Raw genomic sequence first — 25316 nt, forward strand, 5'->3', positions numbered from 1 at the left:
TGCACCGTTTCTCAGGATGCATGGGTAGCATTTAAGCTAGCCAAATGAAATATATGGTCAGCAACTGCTTTGTTTATGTCTCGTTGTCCTTGTTCCCACCATATCCCAGATAATATATGCCCAACTCTGCCCTTTTTGAATATTAAAAGAATCAAGGGATATGGGGATAGTGCAGGAAAGCGGAGATGAGATAGAAGATTAGCCATGATCTTATTGAATGGCGGAGCAGGCTCGAATGGCCAACTCCTGCTCCTATTTCTTATGTTCTTACTACCATAGCTCCATGGCCTTGAATCTACGCTGGAGTTTGCAGCACGTGTGGCCTTTAACCAGTCTGACAAACCATAGCCAGACTGCTTCAAGCAGTATTGCCTCTCTGCAGCAAAGCCTTCCTATTATTCCTGAGTCATCACTGAGGGAAAGAACAACCCCAAGCTTCTCTTTGCCACTACTAACCACCTTCATAAACCTCCCATTCCCACACCCACTTCTGCTTCTAGCTGTGATAAGTTCATGAATGTGTAGGGTACCCCGACTGCTCCAAAACCTTCCAACCTAGCTACCATATCCATACACCCCAACCCTTTTCTAAGACACTATTTCCAAGAAGAGCAGGGGAACTCTCCCCAGTGTCCTGGCCAATATTTATCCCTCAAACATCAGAAAAAACATTATCTGGTCATTATCACATTGCTCCTTGTGGGAGCTTGCTGTGCACACATTGGCTGCTGCGTTTCCTACATTCTAACAGTGACTACACTTCAAAAGTACTTAATTGGCTGTAAAACCCTTTGGGACGTCTTGAGGTTATTAAAGATGCTATATTAAAAACAAGACTTTGGGGGAAAAATTTGGTTGGTTGGTGCCTTTGGAGGGCGCTAACGGGGTGCTAGGAACTTCGCGCCCGAGCGCGGCAATTTTAGCACTGCTCGTGAAATTGACGAGTCGTTTTGCGGCGGCGCTAAACACTACTGCCACGATCTCCTGCGCCCGCAGATCGTGACGTCAGTCAAGCGTGTAGCGCCCTGGACCGGATATTGAGTCGCGCCCCCTGCCTTAGCGCCTGCCGCTAGGAACGACAGGTAGAGGGGAACGGTTTCAAGTTGGGAAGGGGCTGGGTGAGCGCTATTTAAAGGCGGGCGCTTCCTGCCTTTTCTTTTTGGCAAAACTTTTGGTTTTAACGCTGTCCTAAGGAGTTTTGGCCCTCAGCACCACTTTTGAGGTTCTAAGTGCCGAGCTCTTTCCCTGGGCCTATCCATTAGTGCTTCCACACAATTGCTTTTGAGGTCTCTCCAGGCCGAGATTCAAGGCTGCAATGAGCAGGGTGTGGCTGGCCAACAAGCTGGTCCCTCCCCTTTAAGAACTGGATGGCACCAGTCTGTCTGGCTTCCATGGTAATTGGCATCACCTGAGCTTCGGTAGCGCCTGAGGTAGCACCTCGCTCCCTGACGTTTGCACCTTAAGAGAAATGTGTAGCGATAGCAAAATACTGCAGATGCTGGAAATCCGAAATAACAACAGAAAATGCTGGAAAAACTCAGCAGGCCAGGCAACATCCGTGGAGTGAAATTAGAGTCGACGTTTCAGGTCGAAACCCTTCTTCAAAACTGGAAAGGAAATGAAATAGATCGAAAGGGGGGCTGGGAAGGGAACAAAAGAAGTGAATAGACATTAAGAGGTATTCAAAACGAGACAAGATGGTGATAGGACTAGTAAAGAGACAAAAGACGGCTCAGATTAGGTGTGAAATGTACTGGCAGAATGAGAGATAGCTGCCATGTAAAAGGAAAAGGGGGGTGGAGGGAAAACCCAAAACAAAGGGGTGGGGAAAAAAATTATATAAGTAAAAATGTAATAGGGGCCGAGGGTATGATCTGAAATTGTTGAACTCGATATTGAGTCCGGAAGGCTGCAGAGTGCCTAATCGGAAGATGAGGAGCTGTTCCTCGAGTTTACGTTGAGCTTCCGTGGAACAATGCAAGAGGCCAAGGACGGTGAGTTCCGAGTGGGAATGGAGCGGTGAATTAAAATGACAAGCGACCTGATTTAGCGCTCAAATCACCTCCAGGGGCGATAGAGACGAATTTTGCAGTCGGAGGCGATAATTAGCGCCAGGCGCTAAACTTTGCACCCGGCTGATATTAGCGCCCCAAAATGGGCGATACCGAATTTTCCCCCCTTTTTCTTTTAACTGCTCCTCCTCAGTCCCATGATTGGCAAGATTGTCGACCTTTTTTCAGGAAAGAACGAACTTGCATCTTGTCCTCTGGATGCCCCAAAGTGCCTCACAACTAATGAACTGCTTTTGATTGAAAGGAAGGATATATGCTCTGATGATGTGGAATCTGTATGGGTAGAACTGAGAAATACCAAGGAGCAGAAAACATTAGTGGGAGTATACAGACCTTCAAACAGTAATGTGAAGGTTGGGGATGGCATCAAACGGGAAATTAGAGACGCGTGCAATAAGGGCACAGCAGTTATGGATGTCTTTAATCTACATATAGATTGGGCTAACCAAATTAGTAACAATACTGTGGAGGAGGAATTCCTGGAGTGTATACGGGATGGTTTCCTGGACCAATATGTCAAGGAACCAAGTGGAGATCAGGCCATCTTAGACTGGGTATTATGTAATGAGAAAGGATTAATTAGCAATCTTGTGCAAGGCCCTTTGGGTCGGAGCGATCATAATATGATAGAATTCTTCATTAAGATGGAGAGTGAAGTAGTTGACTCAGAGTCTAGGGTCCTGAATTTAAATAAAGGAAACTACGATGGTATGAGGCGTGAGTTGCGTAGGATTGATTGGGGAATGTTACTCAAAGGGTTGATGGTGGATAGGCAATGGCAAACATTCAAAGATCACATGGATGAACTACAGAATTTGTTCATCCCTGTTTGGCATAAAAATAAAACAAAAAAGGTGACTCAACCGTGGCTAACAAGGGAAATTAGGGATAGCATAAGATCCAAGGAGAAGACATATAAATTGGCCAGAAAAAGCAGTAAACCTGAGGACTGGGAGCAGTTTAGGATTCAGCAAAGGAGGACAAAGGGATTAATTAAGAGGGGGAAAATAGAGTATGAGAGTAAGCTTGCAGGGAACATAAAAACTGACTGTAAAAGCTTTTACAGATATGTGAAGAGAAAAAGATTGGTGAAGTCAAGCGTAGGTCCCTTGCAGTCAATCAGGGGAATTTATAATGGGGAACAAAGAAATGGCAGACCAATTAAATACATACTTTGGTTCTGTCTTCACAAAGGAGGACACAAATAACCTCCCAGAGATGTCGGGGAACATAGGGTCTAATGAGAGGGAGGAACTGAAGGAAATCAGTATTTGTGGGGAAATGGTTTTAGGGAAATTGACGGGATTGAAGGCCGATAAATCCCCAGGGCCTGATAATCTACATCCTAGGGTACTTAAGGAAGTGGCCCTAGAAATAGTACTGTAGATGCATTGCTGGTTATCTTCCAAAATTCGATAGACTCTGGAACAGTTCCCATGGATTGGAGGGTAGCTAATGTTACCCCACTATTCAAAAAAGGTTGTAGAGAGAAAACGGGGAATTATAGACTCGTAAGCCTGACATCGGTAGTGGGGAAAATGCTAGAGTCCATTATAAAAGATGTAATAGCAGAGCACTTGGAAAACAGTGACAGGATCGGACAAAGTCAACATGGATTCACAAAAGGTAAATCGTGCTTGACTAATCTACTGGAATTTTTTGAGGATGTAACTGGTAGAATAGATAAGGGAGAACCAGTGGATGTGGTGTATTTGGACTTTCAGAAGGCTTTCGATAAGGTCTCGCATAAGAGATTAGCGTGTAAAGTTAAAGCACATGGGATTGGGGGCAAGGTACTAACTTGGATAAAGAACTGGTTGGCAGACAGGAAGCGAAGAGTTGGAATAAACAGCTCTTTTTCCGAGTGGCAGTCAGTGACTAGTGGGGTCGGTCCTTGCATGATCTAGACGAGGGAACTAGATACAATATCTCCAAGTTTGCAGACAACACAAAGCTGGGTGGGCATGTGTGCTGTGAGAAGGATGCTGAGAAACTCCAGTATGATTTGGACAGGTTGGGTGATTGGGCAGAAGCATGGCAGATGCAATATAATGTGGATAAATGCGAGGTTATCCACTTCGGTGGCAAAAACAGGAAGGCAGATTATTATTTGAATGGCAATAGATTGGGAGAAGGGGAAGTGTAACGAGACTTGGGTGTCCTTGTGCACCAGTTGCTGAAGGTAAGCATGCAGGTGCAGCAGGCGGTTAAGAAGGCAAATGGTATGTTGGCCTTTGTAGCGAGAGGATTCGATTACAGGAACAAGGATGTCTTGCTGCAGTTGTACAGGGCCTTGGTGAGACTACATCTTGAGTATTGTGTGCTGTTTTGGTCGCCTTATCTGAGGAAGGATGTTCTTGCCATGGAAGGAGTGCAGCGAAGATTCACCAGGCTGATACCTGGGATGGCAGGAATTACGTATGAGGAGAGATTTGGTCGATTGGGCTTATACTCGCTGGAGTTTAGAAGAATGAGAGGGGATCTCATTGAAACTTATAAAATTCTAACGGGACTAGACAGACTGGATGCAGGAAGGATGTTCCCGATGGCCGGGGAGTCCAGAACCAGGGGTCACAGTCTAAGGATAAGGGGTAAGCCATTTAGGACAGAGATGAGGAGAAATTTCTTCACCCAGAGAGTGGTGAATTCTCTACCACAGAAGGCAGTGGAGGCCAATTCATTAAATATATTCAAGAAGGAGTTGGATATATTTCTTAAGGCTAAAGGGATCAAGGGATATGGGGAGAAGGCAGGGACACGGTACTGAATTTGGATGATCAGCCATGATCTCATTGAATGGCGGAGCAGGCTCGAGGGGCCGAATGGCCTACTCCTGCTCCTATCTTCTATGTATCTATGATGTGCAGTAGGCAAACAAGGTCCCACAAACCTTATCCAGTTGATCTGTTTTTGGTGAGATGAATGAGAGAAGTCCCTGCATTTGTTTGAATAGTGCCATGGGATCTTTCACATCCACCAGAAACAACAACGACAACAACTTGTATTTATATAGCGCATTTAATGCAGTAAAATGTACCAAGGTGCTTCACAGGAGTATTAAAAGACACAACATTTGACACCAAGCCACATAAGGAGAAATTAGGGCAGGTGACCAAAAGCTTGGTCAAAAAGGTAGGTTTTAAGGAGCGTCTTAAAGGAGGAAAGAGAGGTAGCGAGGTGGAGAGGTTTAGGCAAGGTTCAAGAAGGGATTTGAAAACAATGAGAATTTTGAAATCGAGGCGTTGCTTAACTGGGAGCCAATGTAGGTCAGCGAGCTCAGGGGCGATGGGTGAACGGGACTTGGTGCGAGTTAGGACACGGGCAGCTGAGTTTTGGATGACCTCAAGTTTACATAGGGTAGAATGTGGGAGGCCAGCCAGGAGTGCTTTGGAATAGTCAAGTCTAGAGATAACAAAAGCATGGATGAGGGTTTCAGCAGCGGATGAGCTGATGCAAGGGCGGAGACAGGCGATATTACGGAGGCGGAAATAGGCGGTCTTAGTTATGCTGCAGATATGTGGTCGGAACCTCATTTCAGGGTCAAATATGACACCAAGGTTGCGAACAGTGTGATTCAGCCTCAGACAGATGTCAGGGAGAGGGATAGAGTCAGTGGCTAGAGAATGGAGTTTGTGGTGGGGACTGAAAACAATGGCTTCGGTCTTCCCAATATTTAATTGTTGAAATTTTCTGCTCATCCAGAACTGGATGTCAGTTTAGAGACCGTGGAGGGGTCGAGAGAAGTGGTGGTGAGGTGAGCTGAGCATCGTCAGCGTACATGTGGAAACTGACACTGTTTTTAGATGATGTCGCCACGGGGCAGCATGTAGATAAGAAATAGGAGGGGGGGCCAAGGATAGATCCTTGGGGGGGGGGGGGCCCCAGACGTAACAAAGTGGAGGCGGGAAGAGAAGCAGGTGATCCTCTGGATACGATTATATCGATAAGAATGGAACCAGACGAGTGCAGTCCCACCCAGCTGGACGATGGTGGCGTGGCGTTGGTGAAGGATGGAGTGGTTAACCATGTCAATGGCTGCAGACAAGAAATATCAGACTGCTGCCAGCGTCTCATCCAAAACACGGCATTCGCTCAGTACTGCACTGAAGTGTCAGCCGAGATCATAGAAACATAGAAGATAGGAGCAGGAGTAGGCCATTCGGCCCCTCGAGCCTGTTCTGCCATTTAATGAGACCATGGCTGATCATCCAAATTCAGTACCCTGTCCCTGCTTTCTCCTCATATCCCTTGATCCCTTTAGCCTTAAGAAATATATCTAACTCCTTCTTGAATATATTTAATGAATTGGCCTCAACTGCCTTCTGTGGTAGAGAATTCCACAGGTTCACAAGTTTCAATGAGATCCCCTCTCATTCTTCTAAACTCCAGCGAATATAAGCCTAATCGACCCAATATCTCTTCATGTGTCATTCCTGCCATCCTAGGTATCAATCTGGTGAATCTTCGCTGCACTCTCTCCATGGCAAGAACATCCTTCCTCAGATAAGGTAACCAAAACTGCACACAATACTCAAGGTGTGGTCTCACCAAGACCCTGTACAACTGCAGCAAAACATCCTTGCTCCTGTACTCGAATCCGCTCGCTATGAAGGCCAACATACCATTTGCCTTCTTAACCACCTGCTGCACCTGCATGCTTACCTTCAGCGACTAGTGCACAAGGACACGCAGGTCTCGTTGCACTTCCCCTTTTCCCAATCTATTGCCGTTCAGATAATAATCTGTCTTCCTGTTTTTGCCACCGAAGTGGATAACCTCGCATTTATCCACATTGGGCAGATGCATGGCAAATGCAGTATAATCACCCAACCTGTCTAAATCATATTGGAGTTTCTCTGCATCCTCCTCACAGCACAAACGCCCACCCAGCTTTGTGTCATCTGCAAACTTGGAGATATTACATCTAGTTCCCTTGTCTAGATCATTTATACATATTGTGAATAGCTGGGGTCCTAGCACCGATCCCTGCGGTTCTTCTTCTTCTTAGGCAGTCCCTCGGAACTGAGGATGACTTGCTTCCACATTAAAAATGAGTTCGCAGGTGACTGATGAGTCCAATGCGAGACCTACAGTCTCTGTCACAGGTGGGGCAGACGGTGGTTGAAGGGGCAAGTGGGTGGGGTGCTTGGGTTGACGTGCGCTCCTTGTGCTGCCTGTGCTTGGCTTCCGCTTGCTCCCGGCGAAGAGACTCGAGGTGTTCGGCGCCTTCCCGGATGCTTCTCCTCCACTTTGTGCAGTCTTGGGCCAGGGATTCCCAGGTGTCGGTGGGGATGTTACACTTTTTCAAGGGGGCTTTGAGGGTGTCCTTGAAGCGTTTCCTCTGCCCACCTGGGGCTCTCTTGCCGTGCCAGAGCTCCGAGTAGAGCGCTTGTTTTGGGAGTATCGTATCAGGCATGCGGACAATGTGACCCGTCCATCGGAGCTGATTGAGCGTGGTCAGAGCTTCGATGCTGGGGATGTTGGCCTGAGCAAGAACACTGACGTTGGTGCGCCTATCCTGCCAATGGATTTGCAGGATCTTGCGGAGGCAGCGTTGGTGGTACCTCGCCAGTGCTTTGAGGTGCCTGCTGTACATGGTCCATGTCTCTGAGACATACAGCAGGGCAGGTATCACTGCTGCCCTGTAGACCATGAGCTTAGTGCCGGGTTTGAGGTCCTGGTCTTCAAACACTCTCTTCCTCAGGCGACCGAAGGCTACACTGGCACACTGAAGGCGGTGTTGGATTTCGTCATCGACGTCTGCCCTTGTTGACAGTAGGCTCCCGAGGTATGGAAAGTGGTCCACGTTGTCCAAGGCCTTGTCGTGGATTTTGATAATCGGGGGGGCAGCACTGTGTGGCAGGGGCAGGTTGGTAGAGGACCTTTGTCTTACGGATGTTTAGTGTAAGGCCCATGCTCTCGTATGCTTCGGTGAAGGTGTTTACGATGGTTTGGAGTTCGACCTCCGAGTGTGCGCAGACGCAAGCACCGCCTGCATACTGTAATTCGATGACAGAGGATGGGACGACCTTGGATCTGGACTGGAGGCGACGGAGGTTGAACAGTTTCCCGTTTGTTCTGTAAGTTAGCTCCACTCCAGTGGGGAGCTTACTGAGGGTGAGATGGAGCATTGCAGCAAGGAAGATTGAGAAGAGCGTTGGTGCGATGACACAGCCTTGCTTGACCCTGGTTCGTACGTGAATTGGGTCTGTGGTGGAACCGTTGGTCAGGATCACGGCTTGCGTGTCGTCGTGAAGCAGGCGGAGGATAGTGACGAACTTTTGAGGGCAGCCGAATTTGAGGAGGACACCCCATAATCCCTCACGGTTGACAGTGTCGAAGGCCTTTGTGAGATCAAAGAAGGCCATGTACAGTGGTTGGTGCTGTTCCCTGCATTTCTCTTGTAATTTACGTGCGGTGAAGTTCATGTCCATTGTGCCCCTTAGTGGGCGGAATCTGCATTGCAACTCTGGGAGGAGCTCTTCGGCCACTGGGAGAAGGCGATTGAGGAGGATTCTTGCGATGACTTTCCCTGTGGCAGATAGCAGGGAAACTCCTCTGTAATTACCGCAATCGGACTTGTCACCTTTCTTGAAGATGGTCACAATTACGGCATCTCTGAGATCCCCTGGCATGCTCTCCTCCTTCCAGATAAGAGAAATGAGTTCATGAATTCACGCCAGTAGTGCTTCTCTGCCTTGGCGAGTGCCTCGGCACCCCACTAGTCACCGCCTGCCATTTGGAAAAAGACCAGTTTATTCCAATTCTTTGCTTCCTGTCTGCCAACCAGTTCTTTGTCCAAGACAGTATCTTACCCCCAATCCCGTGTGCTTTAACTTTGCATGCTAATCTCTGATGCGGGACTGTATCGAAAGCCGTCTGAAAGTCCAAATACACCACATCCACTGGTCTCCCTTATCTATTCTACCAGTTACATCCTCAAAAAAATTCCAGTATGTGCTGATGTCTTGAATGGGGCTTGAACCCACGAACTTCTGACTCAGAGGTGAGAGTGCTAGCAACTGAGTAAAGGTAAACTAAACTAGATGGTATGAGGCGCAAGTTGGGAAGGATTGATTGGGGAATGTTACACAAAGAGTTGACGGTGGATAGGCAATGGCAAACATTCAAAGATCGCATGGATGAACTACAGAATTTGTTCATCCCTGTTTGGCATAAAAAAAAAACAAAAAAGGTGACTCAACCGTGGCTAACAAGGGAAATTAGGGATAGCATAAGATCCAAGGGGAAGACATATAAATTGGCCAGAAAAAGCAGTAAACCTGAGGACTGGGAGCAGTTTAGGATTCAGCAAAGGAGGACAAAGGGATTAATTAAGAGGGGGAAAATAGAGTATGAGAGTAAGCTTGCAGGGAACATAAAAACTGATTGTAAAAGCTTTTACAGGTATGTGAAGAGAAAAAGATTGTTGAAGTCAAGCGTAGGTCCCTTGCAGTCAGAATCAGGGGAATTTATAATGGGGAACAAAGAAATGGCAGACCAATTAAATACATACTTTAGTTCTGTCTTCACAAAGGAGGACACAAATAACCTCCCAGAGATGTCGGGGAACATAGGGTCTACTGAGAGGGAGGAACTGAAGGAAATCAGTATTTGTGGGGAAATGGTGTTGGGGAAATTGACAGGATTGAAGTCTGATAAATCCCCAGGGTATGATAATCTACATCCTAGGGTACTTAAGGAAGTGGCCCTAGAAATAGTAGATGCATTGCTGGTCATCTTCCAAAATTCTGTAGACTCTGGCACAGTACCCATGGATTGGAGGGTAGCTAATGTTACCCCACTATTCAAAAAAGGTGGTAGAGAGAATACGGGGAATTATAGACTCGTAAGCCTGACATCGGTAGTGGGGAAAATGCTAGAGTCCATTATAAAAGATGTAATAGCAGAGCACTTGGAAAACAGTGACAGGATCGGACAAAGTCAACATGGATTTACAAAAGGTAAATCATGCTTGACTAATCTACTGGAATATTTTGAGGATGTAACTGGATAGAATAGATACCTGGGATACCAGTGGATGTGGTGTATTTGGACTTTCAGAAGGCTTTCGATAAGGTCCCGCATAAGAGATTAGCGTGTAAAGTTAAAGCACATGGGATGGGGGGCAAGGTACTGACTTGGATAAAGAAATGGTTGGCAGACAGGAAGCAAAGAGTTGGAATAAACGGCATTTTCTGAGTGGCAGGCAGTGACTAGTGGGGTACCGCATGGATCGGTCCTCGGACCCCAGCTATTCACAATATATATATATATAAATGATCTAGACGAGGGAACTAGATGTAATATCTCAAAGTTTGCAGACGACACAAAGCTGGGTGGGCATGTGTGCTGTGAGGAGCATGCTGAGAAACTCCAGTATGATTTGAACAGGTTGGGTGATTGGGCAGAAGCATAGCAGATGCAGTATAATGTGGATCAATGCGAGGTTATCCACTTTGGTGGCAAAAACAGGAAGGCAGATTATTATCTGAACAGCAAGAGATTGGGAGAGGGGGAAGTGCAACGAGACCTGAGTGTCCTTGTGTACCAGTTGCTGAAGGTAAGCATGCAGGTGCAGCAGGCGGTTAAGAAGGCAAATGGCATGTTGGCCTTCATAGCGAGAGGGTTCGAGCACAAGAACAAGGATGTCTTGCTGCAGTTGTACAGGGCCTTGGTGAGACCACACCTTGAGTATTGTGTGCTGTTTTGGTCGCCTTATCTGAGGAAGGATGTTCTTGCCACGGAGGGAGTGCAGCGAAGATTCATCAGACTGATACCTGGGATGGCAGGAATGACTTCTGAGGAGAGATTGGGTCGATTGGGGTTATAATTGCTGGAGTTTAGAAGAACGAGAGGGGATCTCATTGATCCTTATAAAATTCTGACTGGACAGACTGGACGCAGGAAGGATGTTCCTGATGGCCGGGGAGTCCAGAACCAGGGGTCACAGTCTAAGGATAAGGAATAAGCCATTTAGGACAGAGATGAGGAGGAATTTCTTCACCCAGAGAGTGGTGAACCTGTGGAATTCTCTACCACAGAAGGCAGTGGAGGCCAATTCAGTAAATATATTCAAGAAGGAGTTGGATATATTTCTTAAGGCTAAAGGGATCAAGGGATATGGGGAGAAGGCAGGGACAGGGTACTGAGTTTGGATGATCAGCCATGATCTAATTGAATGGCGGAGCAGGCTCAAGGGGCCGAATGGCCTACTCCTGCTCCTATCTTCTATGTTTCTATGTCTGTCATACTCTTGAATTTTTAATTCTGGATGTTTTGGATTCGGCCCCTTCTTTAAGCAAGCACCTCCTATAATGCAGAGTGTACCGTTTTCTGTTCAGTATCTAGATAAGCAATAGTGAGACCCAGGGATCACAACAGAGTCTCTTCCTGTAAAACGCCAGCAACTGGAATATTTCAAGTGCTGCATGTGATTCTCTTCTCGTCACAAAGTGGATTGAATATACTCTATCGGACTGAGACTCAATCTCTAAGCAGACATTGTTTAAACTGGATAAATGAGCAGAATCTATACATATAAAAGGATATGTCTATCTGTCTCTCTGTCTGTCTCTCTTTCTGTCTCTCTGGCCGGCTATACAATCAAAAGTTATAGAGCGTACCTACGCATATGTTATATCAAAAGAAAGCTCATCATTAGGGGACTCTTGTAGGCGTATTTACTTTTTGCTCCGACAAAAATTGTGCCGACGGTATCCAAAAAAAAGTTCAAAATTCCTCTCATTATCTGCTCATTTGCATCAAGTGGGGGCGGGTTCATTATGTGTGCGGGCGGGCCATCCTACAGTTGAGTGACGTGATGATTGACCAATCCTAAAGTTCAGTGACCAATCGGTGCGTGTGTGGGCGGGCCTTATCATTCTGAACCGAGGTGAGTCGCCGCCATCTTGATTCCAAACTTTTCCTTTCTTTTTCCCGCTTTCTGCATGTTTCTTTTCAAATCTACATTTCCAGCAAAAAAAAAGTTGCTTTTAAAACACATTGTTTTTAAAAAAAGTTAATTAATTTGTAAATCTTTTCTCTAACCTCTATAATTCTCCTACCTTTCACTGTTTTTCCAGGCCCGGGGCCTAGGCTTCTCCAACTGCCAGCAGTGCAACTCTAGACCCAGGCTCCTGGCCTAGACAGAGACAAACACTGGCAGAGGGGAGAGGGTGTGCTGCCTCAGCTCCATTCCCGGGGTCAGTAGGTGGGGAGGCTTCATAAGCAACTGGGGTAGGTCGCAAGCCCCGAATAATAATCTGAAGATCCTGTGTTTGCAGCTGAGGAAATTTCTTCTGCTGACAGCCCCAGGTTAACGGCAGCCATCTTTGTCAAGGAGGGTGAAAAGTTTCAGTGCGACGCCATTTTGATTCAGTGTGTAACAGAGTGCATGCGCGGCAATCTTAGTACAGGAACATAGAGTGGGTGGGGCTTCTGTGCTCCAAATCGGGTCCTGGTGACCGAGACAGACAATCGACTGTGTGGGCGGGGCCTAATCTTTCCAACTGAAAAGCAAGCGGCGGCCATTGTTTGTGATACAACCCACTGAGAGGTGAGCACCCCTTTTTTAATAAAAAGATTGGTGAGGTTGTAAAGTGTATGTTATAGAAAGATTTACCAAAAATGTTTTATAAGTACAGGAAACTTTGTGCTATCCGGAGGTGAGCTATCCGGCAATCTTGAGCCACCGGCAAAAATCAGCAGCCGTTTTTTATTCTTTTTGTTTGTTTTTTTTGCTTTGTTTGAACAGTCAAGCTGTGCAAGGTCTGTAGCTATAGCAACAGCTTTAGCTACAGAGCTTGCAGGCCACACCTGAGTGTTTAGAAGCTGTTGCTAAGCAACAGTGTTTGTTGTCAAATACGGAGATAAGAATCTCCGTATCTCTCAACATTAACTCTGGAGAGTACGGCAGTTTTGAGGCAAGGCAGCAGCTCGGTCCCGTGGGTGCCGGATAGCACAAAGTTTCCTGTACTTTAAGTTTATCTCCCCCCTCCATTTCCACCCCCCACACCCCCTTCCCCCCCACATCCACTTCCCCCCCCCTCCCCCACACCCTCTTTCCCCCCCCACCTCCCCCCTCCCTTCCCCCCCCTCCCCACCCCCCTTCCCCTCCGCCCCGCCCCACCCCTCCCCTCCCCCTCCCCACCCGCCCTTCCCCTCCCCACCCCCCCCCACCCGCCCTTCCCCTCCCCACCCCCCCTTCCCCCCCCTCCCCACCCCCCCTTCCCCCCTCACCCCATTCCCTCCCCTTCCCCCCTCACCCCATTCCCTCCCCTTCCCCCCCCTCCCCTTCCCATCCTCCCTTCCCCTTCCACCCTCTCCCTCCCCTTCCCCCCTCCCCTTCCCCTCCCCCTCCATCCCCCTTCCCCCCCGCCTCTCACTTCACCCTCCTCCCTCCCCCTCATCGCCCCCACCCCGTCCTCCCCCACTCCTCCCCCCTTCCCCTTCCCCTCCCCCCCCCACTCCTCCCCCTTCCCCCACTCCTCTTCCCCTTCCCCCACTCCCTCTCCCCCCTCCCCTACCCCCCTCTCCCTCCCCCCTCCACTCCCCCCTCCCGCCCCAGTCGCTCTCTCTCTTCCCCCAGTCGCTCTCTCTCTTCCCCCCCATTCGCTCTCTCTCTTCCCCCCCAGTCGCTCTCTCTCTTCCCCCCAGTCGCTCTCTCTCTTCCCCCCATTCGCTCTCTCTCTTCCCCCCCGGTCGCTCTCTCTCTTCCCCCCCGGTCGCTCTCTCTCTTCCCCCCCGGTCGCTCTCTCTCTTCCCCCCCGGTCGCGCTCTCTCTTCCCCCCCGGTCGCTCTCTCTCTTTCCCCCCCGGTCGCTCTCTCTCTTCCCCCCCGGTCGCTCTCTCTCTTCCCCCCCGGTCGCTCTCTCTCTTCCCCCCCGGTCGCTCTCTCTCTTCCCCCCCGGTCGCTCTCTCTCTTCCCCTCGGTCGCTCTCTCTCTTCCCCCCGGTCGCTCTCTCTCTTCCCCCCGGTCGCTCTCTCTCTTCCCCCCGGTCGCTCTCTCTCTTCCCCCCGGTCGCTCTCTCTCTTCCCCCCGGTCGCTCTCTCTCTTCCCCCCGGTCGCTCTCTCTCTTCCCCCCGGTCGCTCTCTCTCTTCCCCCCGGTCGCTCTCTCTCTTCCCCCCGGTCGCGCGCTCTCTTCCCCCCGGTCGCTCTCTCTCTTCCCCCCCCCAGTCGCTCTCTCTCTTCCCCCCCCCCCAGTCGCTCTCTCTCTTCCCCCCCCCCCAGTCGCTCGCTCTCTTCCCCCCCAGTCGCTCGCTCTCTTCCCCCCCAGTCGCTCGCTCTCTCTCTTCCAACAACAACATGCCCTCAAAAGACCCTCGGCACTGCCGGGCACTTAAGCTAGTATAGTATAAAACAATAGCCCTGATTTTTAACCTAACCCACCCAGGGAGAATGGGGTGGGTTTGAGTAATTTTACATCCCACCCGATTTTACTCTCCAGCTACTACAAGAATAGTCTCTGCACACAACGATATCATAAAATATTATCATTTTAGTTGCCTGCACACTAATTATCACCCTCGTATGAGCCCCTTAGTGCCTGTTTTAAGTGCTCTCTTTCCTTCGTTCCTTCTCTAGTGCTTCTAGAAGATGCTCCTCTAGTAGCTGCAGTATGGGAGGTAGAAGGCTGCTGTGGTTCAGTAAAGGGCTTATAAATTGCTTCTGGTTGATGATCTCTAAGAGCTCGGGCCTGCCTGCAGACTGCAGCAGCTCTGATTCTGCTGGCCCAGCTGTTTTCCTGGCACCAAGGCAGGCATTAATTCAGGGGGTCATTGGGGTCCAGATGTGGTGGCATCCTGAGATGACCTCGTGTCCCATTCCTCCTTGTAGGCCAGTTTCAGCAAGGGCAATCTTCCATCCCTGCTCCTGCACACCACAGTAATTTTCTCCAGGCAGCACTTTGTGGATCAGAATTGCAATGTCTGTAATTTAGGTGTCATGATTTGATTTGATTTTTTTTTGTGATTTCTCCTAATAATTTGGAAATGCCTCATTAAATTCCTGTATCTATCTTTACATGGTTAAGATCTTGCTTATGTCAGAAATGATTGGGAAAAATTGAAGGCATTCCCTGATGTAGCCCTTTCCTTGGGATCATAATAGTCTGAAATCTGTTGTGTTGTTTTCCCAGTTACTATTGGTGCAGCATAAGCACTGCTGACAAAAGCTAGAATGGCCGACAACAATTTACTTTGTGGAGAATGTTGACACTGGATTTCCCCTTTACCCTGTAACTTAATGGAAAATGCTCTGTGATGGCCACATATATATCTTAATATGTGCTTGTGCTGACACTTCAGCTAGCACCAAAGGAAGAAGCGTACCCAGAAATGGGGTTTCCAGAGATGGGATGTCTGTGAGATGGGTATAATGTGTATTATAAAATGTATTATTGTTGCATTATTCACCCACTATAATTGTGATTGTAACCACTGCCTGAATTTCTGGAGAACCAAACTGTTCGTTAAGCTGATGCAAGAGTTGTCAGAATAGTTTAGATGGATTTTGTGAAAAGTGGATTTAAAATATACTACCTACTGTAGTATATACTAGCCTGCAAGAAACCAGATTGCAACTCTCTGTAACCATGATGGAAGTAGGAATTCTCAACCTTATTTTACATGAGTTTGCATATTTAAAAATGGCATTAGATGGCTGTGTCCCTGGGATGTCCAGTTGAAATTTCCTTTGTTCTGTGGCAAGGTTAGTCTGTAGGTGGCCAGCGGCAGGGTGCATGCAATCAAATGCTGTCAATTTATTCAATGAGAATGTTTGGCTTAAATCTGAAACTTTGGCATTTTTTTTAACCCAGAGTTCAATTTCAAACCCCATTTTCTATTAGTCATCAAAATCGTCTGCTTGCACCTCCACAATATTGCCAAGACTTTGCATATTCACACTTTTGTCACCTCTAGATGTAATTTCTCCAATGTCCTCCTTGCCTGCCTCCCTTCCACTTCCCTTCATACTCCCAACTAATTCAAAAGTCAGCTGCCCATATCTTGTCTGCATTAAGTCTCATTCACCCATCAGCCTCATCCTTATTCATCTACATTGGCTCCCTGTCCCCAATACATTGAATTTATACTGCTTGTCCCCCATCTTCAATTATCTTCATGTCCTTACCCCACCCTATCTTTGCAACCTCTTGTAGCCCTATGTTCCCTCCTGAACCTTTGGTTCTCCAACTCTGGCCTTCCATGCATTTTCCTTGTAGTTACCCCACTTACTTTGGTCGTCTTTGCATCCTGCCTCACTGTTCCGCCATTGGTTGTGGATCCTTCAACTGTCTTGGACCTATACTCTGGAGTTCCCTCCCTAAACTCCTCTGCTGCACTTTTCGCCTTCATAAAAGTCTTCTCAAAATTATCTGTTTGACCAAGCTTTCAGTCAGTTTATCTAATTTAAAAAAAAATCTTGGGATGTGGGTGATGCTGGAAAGGCCGCATTTATTGCCCATCTCTAGTTGCCCTGAAAATGTGATGGTGGGCCTTCTCCTTGAACCTCTGCAGTCCTTGCAGTGATGGTGCTTCCAAAATGGTGTTAGGTAGGGCATTCCAAGATACTGATCTAAGAACGATGAAGGAATAGTGGCGGTGTATATCCAAGTCATGGTGATGCGCGAGTTGGAGATGATAGCGTTCCCATGATATTCTCACTAGTAGAGGTGACAGGGGAGGGAGGTGCTGTTGAAGTGAGCTTGGTGCATTGTTGCAGTGCATCCTGTATATCGCACATACTGCAGCCACGGTGCGCTGATGATGGAGGGGAGGGGGTGGACATTAAGTCCAGCGGCAGGGGCACCGATCAAGTGGATGATGGTGTCGAGCTTCTTGAGTTGGTAGCAGTTGCACCCATCCAGGCGAGTGGTAAATTTTCTATTACACTTCTGATTTGAGGCTTGTAGTTGGAGAGGCTGCTATTTAACAACAACTTGCATTTATATAGTGCATTTAATGTAGTAAAATGGCCCAAAATGCTGCATGGGAGCGTTAGCAAACACAATTTGACACCGAGTCATATAAGGAGATAATAGGACAGGCGACCAAAAGCTTGATCAAAGAGGTAGGGTTTAAGGAGCGTCTTAAAGGAGGAGGGAAAGGCGGAGAGGTATAGGGAGGGAATTCCAGAGCTTAGGGCAGCTGAAGGCACAACCACCAATGGTGCAGCAATAAAAATCTGGGATGCGCAAGAGGCCAGAATTGGAGGAGTGCAGAGATCTCGGAGGGTTGCGGGGCTGGAGGAGGTTACAGAGATAGGGAGGGGCGAGGCCATGGAGGGATTTGAAAACAATGATAATTTTAAAATCAACGTGTTGCTAGACCGAGAGCCAATGTAGGTCAGCGAGCACAGACGTGATGGGTGAACGGGACTTGGTGCGAGTTAGGATACGGGGCAGCCGAGTTTTGGATGAGCTCAAGTTTACAGAGGGTGCAAGGTGGGCGGCCGGCCAGGAGAGCAAGTTATTTAAGGGTAAGTTAGTAAGGAAAAGCCTGAAGTGTAACAGTAACTGAGTTAAACCTGGAGGGGTTCTTCTGTCTTTAACCCCTCTCTTTACCCTCCCCCCACCTCCCCCCCCCCCCCCCCCCCCTCTTCAAAAACAAGTTTTAACAGTTTGGCTGGCAGATGTAATGAGGATCCTTTTCTAATAAGTGACTTATTGTTCATCTCTGCCCTTAAATGTTTGACTTGCGGTACATGTTCTTATGGATTGAGGTGCGGATTACTGCCCATGTTCCTTGTTATTTGAAAGGTGCCATTGTGGCACCTCTATAACGTCGATCCTGTAACATTTGCATGTTGAATTGTCATTGGCCTGCAGGCACCTGTAAGGAATACCTATTATATTCACATGTGATCACATGCTGAGTTGTCATTGGCCTGCAGGCATCTGTAAGGACTGCTATTGTTTTGGAGGACCCAGGGTCCTGACTCCATCTTGTCCACATGGTGCTGTGCTGCTGTGAGTCAGATCACAGACCTGATGCTTCATTAAAAGAGTTTAAACTGTAATACTCCGTTGTCCTGCAATTTATTATTTTTGTACAAAGTGTGCAAAACAAGTCAATCCCTTTCAAGATTAGTCACAGCACTTGGCTGGGTAATTGTTCAACAGCTTCTGCGCTTTGAGCCTCGTTTCTCCTGAAAGATTGTGATTACTGTTCAGTAAGAGAAGTACTTGATGATGTGGCCTGATTTTTTGACTGGCTTACTTGCTGTCTTGTGACTTGGTTCTGTGCTTAAGTATGTAGTTACCTCATTAAAGGTACCAGGAACTTTGATTACTTCAATGGGTGATAATCAATAGTCGTGAGGTTAAAAATCTGTGAAGTGTGCTCCGAGCCACCAAGGACAAGCAGTTACGCTCTGCTAGGAGCAGTTCTTGTTTTGTATTTTCCATAGTGGGTTTACTGCCCCAGGCTTATTTCCTCACTGTGTCATTTTCTAAATGAAGGAACTTACGAAATCTCTGCCTTGTGCAATTTGCTTTTAATTCATTCTCATGATGTGGGTGATAGTGGCAAGGCTGTGTTTATTGCCCATCCTGATTTATTGTTTCACTCCTTTCCCCCCCCCTTTCCTTTTGTTTCTCTCTCACACCTGGCAGCTATCTTTTGCCCTGCCAGCACACTTTACACCTAATCTCAGCCTATTACCATCTCGTCTAGCTTCTAATCTTTTACTTCTTTTGTTTCTTTTATTCTTTTGTCCGATCGCAGCCCTGCCTTCGATCCAGTTTCTTTTCTTTCCAGTTTTGAAGAAGGGTTCGACCCGAAACGTCAACTCAAATTTCTCTCCACGGATGTTGCCTGACCACCTGAGTTTTTCCAGCATTTTCTGTTGTTATTTCGGATTTCCAACATCTGCAGTATTTTGCTATCGTTCTGATTTATTGTACAACTGAGTGGCTTGCTAGGCTTTCAGAGGCCATTAAGAGTTAATTACGTAGTGTGAGACTAGAGTCACATGGAGGCCAAGGGATGACGGGCTCCTTTCACTGAAGGACGTTAATGAACCAGTTGGGTTTTTACTAACAACCCAGCAGCTTTCTTAATCATTTTCTGGTGCCAGCCCACGAATTACCAGATTTATTCATTCACTTTCCAGGTGGGATTTGAAGTCATGACTCTGGGCTACTAATCCAACGCCATAATAAAAGTCTGTGACTTGTTAAATTAAAGCAGGGCTAAAAATATCTACCCACTCTCATAAAATAAAACTCCAGTTTTTAATCATCCCGATAAGACTTGACAAACAGGAAGCCAGCTGTTGATCAGAAGTGAGTAATGAGGTGAGATCCCACACAACACGCTTGTGAAACAGCCAATCGGCTTCGCCCCGTCACTCTAGGGTGACGTCAGCGTGACTGCCAGGCAGCAGAGTGTATAGCAACATACCCTAATAATAGCTCATGAACCAAGGGGGGTCTTGGTCGTGTGGTTGTCCTCCTAGCCCTTTCTCTTCCCAATTCCACCGCCCCCCACCACCCCCTTAAAAAAAAAACCTGGCAGGCAATCTGCTTTCTGGGTTGTCACAGTGTGAGAGAACAAACTAGAGTATACTCGACATTGTATTTGGAGGGAGAGCTTCACTGCATGCCATTTTGCGTAGTTTGCCCAAGATAATGGAATCACAAATGTTAACACATATCCTACCAATTCATGTTGGTCTCACAAGCCACATTGTCAGCTACTTTGAACAGAGTATATTTGTATGTAATGAGTATGCGTTTAGAATATTCCATTGTATTTGGGGCATTCCAAATTCAAATCTGTAATATCTGAAACTAGCATAAGACAGTACTGATCGGTTCTTCCATCAACTCGCTACAGTATTTGGCATAGAACTGGATAACTCTTAGTACTGGATTCCCATGCAGGGCCATGCTCATGATTGAATGCTGGATTTCCAAACCGAGGGACTGGTAATACCAGCAGTAATTTTCAGGCTGATTTTTCTTTGTTATTAACAGCAGCCAACAAGAGAATTAAAACAGATTTTTTTTAATACATAGGTGGTAGATAAATTTTGCCTTTAGAATGTCTGATGCTTGCGCATTCCGTCAATACAAGTGACCAGCTTTGCCTGCCCTCCGGGGGTAGAGAGGACACATGGTGGTGATGCTGCTAGAAGAAGGTGTAGAAAAAGCAAAGCGAGGTGTAAATTGTGTTATTGGAGAGGTGTAAATGAAGCAACTCCAACTGTGGCAGCAGCTTAGGATGAAACCATCTGCACTACTACACCAGGCAGGCTTCTAATACACACAGACTCATACACAACACACAGTCACACCAAGTTCTATTTCTACAACTTTGATGACTGGAGATCATTATCGGCCAGGGGCTTATCCATAAGCTTCTTGCAGCAGTTCCGGTTCAGGGCTCTCACTTGTACATCAATGGCAGTAATGCCCATGCTGTTGAGCATTTTTCTGTTGTCCTCCCATCTTGTGTGGGAGATGAGTGTCGACAAACTGTAGCTGAGCAATTTAAATTCACTTAATTAAATAAATCTGGAATAAAAAGCTAGTATCAGTAATGGTGACCATGAAACTATTGGATTGTCATAAAACCCATCTGGTTCACGAATGTCTTTAGGGAAGGAAATCTGCTGTCCTTACCTGGTCTGGCCTACATGTGACTCCTGTAGAATTCGCAAAATTGAACATTGTCCTATAAGGGTCTATTGGCAGAAAAGGCCTTAATTTTAAAAGACTGTTTTAAAAGAAGCCCAGAAAAAGGGGCTCACAAAATGGCCGCCAGACCCCGTGACCAGCTTTTTGGGACATTTTAAAATGGTTCCTGCAATCCACAGACAGCTTTTGTGGATTCAGCCCACAGTAAGTTCTGGAACACAGTTTCGGAGAAAACGAAACCAGACAGAACCCCATACATATGGATTGGATGCAGATCCAATCAGATCGGTGTAGTGTATGTAACCTGTACCACCTTAAGAGGATACCTTAAGGTGATGGACTACGTTTTGATGGCTCCTGTACATTGTAGTACCGGTGGTGACCACACCGGTATATAAACCCTGCGGAGCAAAGTGTATCCCAGTTCAGCCCTGACCCTCAATCACTAAAGACCTGTTTAATTATTTCTGTAGTCTGTGTCCTGTTATTCAGCATAACTACATTTGAAAACACAGACTCAACAGTGGCGACGAGTCTGATCTTACCTAGCGGCAGTTGCATCAAAGGAAGCTTCGCCTCTGAAACGGGCGTCAAACAAGGACATCCACCCTCAACATCCTGCTGGGCACTGCATAGCAGGGGAGGCCATCGGGAACCCGGGTTGGTTTCTGGCCACGAAGTCAAACATCAGTGAACACCCCTTCGACGACAGCGGCGGGTAAGCCCGATCGAGCGGCACGGGGGGGGAAGTCAGACGAGTTGTCAGTAAGAGAAGGGGAGGGAAACGACGAAAAGGGCGGAGAACACGACCGCAGCCGGTGTCAGGGGTCGGACTGCAATCGGGGCAGAGACGCGCAGCAGCCAGAAAAGCGCTTATGACCACAAGGACCGCGGGAGCGGCGGGGAACAAGAGCAGCAGCGTAGGGGAAAATAAAGGACCGCTGGGAGGCGAGAACGGCAACAGCGCGGTAATCGCCATTTTGAGTCGGCGGGGGAAGAAGACAAGCGCGGGAAAAGCCGCCATTTTGAAAAATAAATAAATAAATAAAATAATAATATCCGAAGGAAAGGAAACTCAACAAGGATGCCAAAAACGGGTAACATCACTGCTTTTGATAGCGATGTGGAAGATTGGGCCACTTATGTGGAACGCATCGAAGTTTACTGTACAACGAATGAGGTACCGGAGGATAAGAAAGCACTAACCCTATTAAACTCGATGGGTGCGAAGACGTACGGGTTATTAAGGAACCTTGTAACACCAGATAAACCGGTAGGAAAAAGTTTCGCGGATATTGTTACTATCCTGCAAGAGCATTTAAACCCCACGCCGCTGCTGATAGCGGAACGATTTAAATTCTACAAAAGAATTCAACTTAAAGAGGAAAGCAACGCTGAATTCTTAATCGAACTGCGCAAGTTATCAAAGTACTGTCAGTTCGGTACAGGACTAGCAGACGCACTGAGAGATAAGTTTGTGTGTGGGCTCCTAAGGGAAGGAACCCAGAAGCGACAGCTAGAGGAAAAGGATCTTACGCTGGACAAAGCTTTCAGCATTGCAGCATCGCACGAGGCGCTGCAGAGATACAGCAAAGGCCATTGGAATTCAGCACCAATGAAATGGCATTGGGCGCAGTAAAGTGCTATCGTTGCGGAAGGACAACGCATGACCAGAACCAGTGCTGGTTCAAAGATAAAGAATGCAGGCAATGTGGCAAACTTGGTCACATAGCGAGAGTATGCCGGTCAGGAAAGAAGACCAGCAGCAAAAAGTCGCCGCAGGAGAAGTACAAAAAAGTACACAAGGTGACAGAACAGTTCGGATGAACAGAAGATGGATTCAGACTCCAGCAGTAAGGAACTGGGTTGTCTAAAAATACATAATGTGGGTAACACAGCAGACCACCAAACTATCTGGGTCATGCTTCGGATAGCAGGAGTCCAAGTGAAGATGGAATTGGACACTGGATCGGCATTGACGGTCATGAATAAGCAAGACTACAAAAGGTTATTCTCGCACATTCCCCTGAGGGATACGGAGATTGTATTGAAAACATACACGGGGCAAATAGTATACCCCAAAGGAAAGATAAAAGTAAATGTGGTCTACAATGGTAAAGAAAGTCAGAAAATGGACTTGTATGTGTTACCTGATGGAGGTCCGCCACTACTGGGACAGGAATGGATCCAGAAAATAAATGTGGACTGGCATTCCATACAAGCAATGACTGTAGATGCCTGTAAAGAGGACGACGTCAAACCTAAACGACTGTCCAAAATATTGGACGATGCTAAGGAGGTGTTCCAACAGGGACTGGGAACACTGAAAGGAATTACGGCAAACATCAAGGTTGAAGAACATGCAAACCCAAAATTTTTCAAAGCCAGACCGGTACCTTATGCGATACGACCTGCTGTGGAAGCAGAGCTGGAAGGGCTAGAACGTTCAGGAGTACTGTCCAAGGTGGACTGGAGCGAATGGGCCACACCCATTGTTCCTGTCATGAAGCGTTCGTTGAGCAACAAACCGGGGGAACCTGGGAAGGTTTGCATCTGTGGCGAATTCAAGATCACTGTTAATCCGGTTCTTCACACGGTGCAATATCCGCTTCGGCGGATTGAAGATATCTTCGCTTCGCTGTCTGGCGGGAAACACTTCACCAAGATAGACCTGGCGCAGGCGTACCTACAGATGGAAGTTGATGAAGCGTCACGCCAGTTTCTCACGATCAACACACAAGGGCTTATATCGGTATAATAGACTGGTTTTTGGAGTGGCATCGGCTCCAGCGATTTGGCAAAGGGCCATGGAGCAGGTATTGCAGGGAATTCCAGGCACACAATGCTACCTGGACGACATCCTGATTACAGGAGATGATGATAAGGATCACCTCGCGAATTTGGAGCAGGTGCTCACCAGATTGAAAGAATATGGGCTCAGAGTTAATCGCCAGAAATGTGAGTTCTTTCAAAAGCGAATCTCGTACTGCGGCCACGCCATTGACCAGGAGGGGCTCCATAAGTCACTTGACAAGATCGAAACTGTTGTGAAAGCTCCTGCTCCGGAAAATGTATCCTAGTTGAGGTCATTCCTTGGGTTGGTTAACTATTACCACAAGTTCCTTCCAAATTTATCCACGGTGTTACACCCGCTGAACACTCTTTTGCAAATGGGAATGCCATGGAAGTGGAGCGATGATTGTAAGCGGTCTTTTCAAAAGAGCAAGGCACTGATCACCTCTAAGGAAGTGTTGGCTCACTTTAACCCAACGCTGCCTATTCGCTTAGCTTGTGATGCTTCTCCATATGGTATCGGGGCAGTGCTCTCACATAAGTTTCCAAATGGCTTGGAAAGGCCAGTCGCGTTCGCATCCAGATCATTGACCTCCGCAGAGCGCAACTATGCTCAGATAGATAGGGAGGCTCTCAGCCTCGTGTGGGGAGTTAAGAAATTTAACCATTACCTGCAGGGCCAAAAGTTTACGCTGCTGACAGATCACCAGCCATTGGTTTCCATTTTCAACCCTAAGAAGGGTGTTCCGGTAATGATGGCGCAGAGGCTTCAGAGATGGTCCCTTTTCCTAGGGGCACATCAATATGATATCGAATTCAAAGGTACAAAGCAACATGGTAATGCTGATGGGCTGTCGCGCCTGCCACTACCTACAGCGGAAGAGGCACCGGCAGTTGACCCAGTCGAGATATTTCACTCGACCATCATCGAATGCTTACCAGTCACCAATGCGGGTATTGAGAGAGAGAGACCCGAAACGACCCGACACTGTCTCGGGTCTACGACTTGACAGTGAAGGGATGGCCAGCACATGGCGACCCACTGTTACCAGCATTCTCAGCCAGACGAGAACAGCTGTCCGTATGTCAAGGAACATTGTATGGAACAAGGGTGATTATTCCTCCTAAATTAAGGGAGAGAGTTCTGAAGGAATTGCATGAAGGTCATCTGGGGGGAGTCAAGATGAAAAGCCTTGCTAGGGCTTATGTGTGGTGGCCAGGTATTGACAAACAAATAGAGGATCTGACTGAAAGCTGCTCAGGGTGCCAAAAAGTTCAAAACGCACCTCCAATTGCACCGCTGCATCCGTGGGAATGGCCTTCAACCCCATGGCAATGTGTGCATATCGACTTTGCAGGTCCATTCATGGATTCAATGTTTTTGATAGCAGTAGACGCACATTCTAAATGGCCAGAAGTGATTAAGATGTCGACCACTACCTCTGAGAAGACGATCGCAGTTCTAAGAACCATATTTGCAAGGAATGGGTTGCCGGAACAAATATGTTCAGACAACGGACCACAGTTCGTGTCAGAAGAATTCCAGAAATTCATGAAAAAGAATGGGGTGAAACACTATACATCTGCCCCATATCATCCGGCTACAAATGGGTTGGCCGAGAGATTTGTACAAACGTTCAAAAAGGCGATAAAGGCCATGAGCGAAGACCATATTCCACTACAACACAAGGTGGACAATTTCCTGATGGCATATCGAAACGCCACGCATGCAGGGCCAAATGAAAGCCCTGCCATAATGTTGTATAACAGGAGGTTGCGGTCCCGGTTGGATTTGTTAAAACCCAAT

The 25316-nt window shown here is 47.3% G+C and overlaps 1 protein-coding gene across 1 annotated transcript in view; it reads left to right on the plus strand.

The window, feature by feature from the left end:
• LOC147110875 (testis-expressed protein 264-like) overlaps nucleotides 1–25316 on the plus strand; it is a 1120589-nt gene that overhangs the window by 231097 nt on the left and 864176 nt on the right. The gene's annotated exons all lie outside the window — the stretch shown is intronic.

This window comes from Somniosus microcephalus, chromosome 11 (assembly GCF_052327205.1).
Source record: "Somniosus microcephalus isolate GS21.2 chromosome 11, FLI_Smic_1.0, whole genome shotgun sequence".
NCBI lineage: Eukaryota > Metazoa > Chordata > Chondrichthyes > Squaliformes > Somniosidae > Somniosus > Somniosus microcephalus.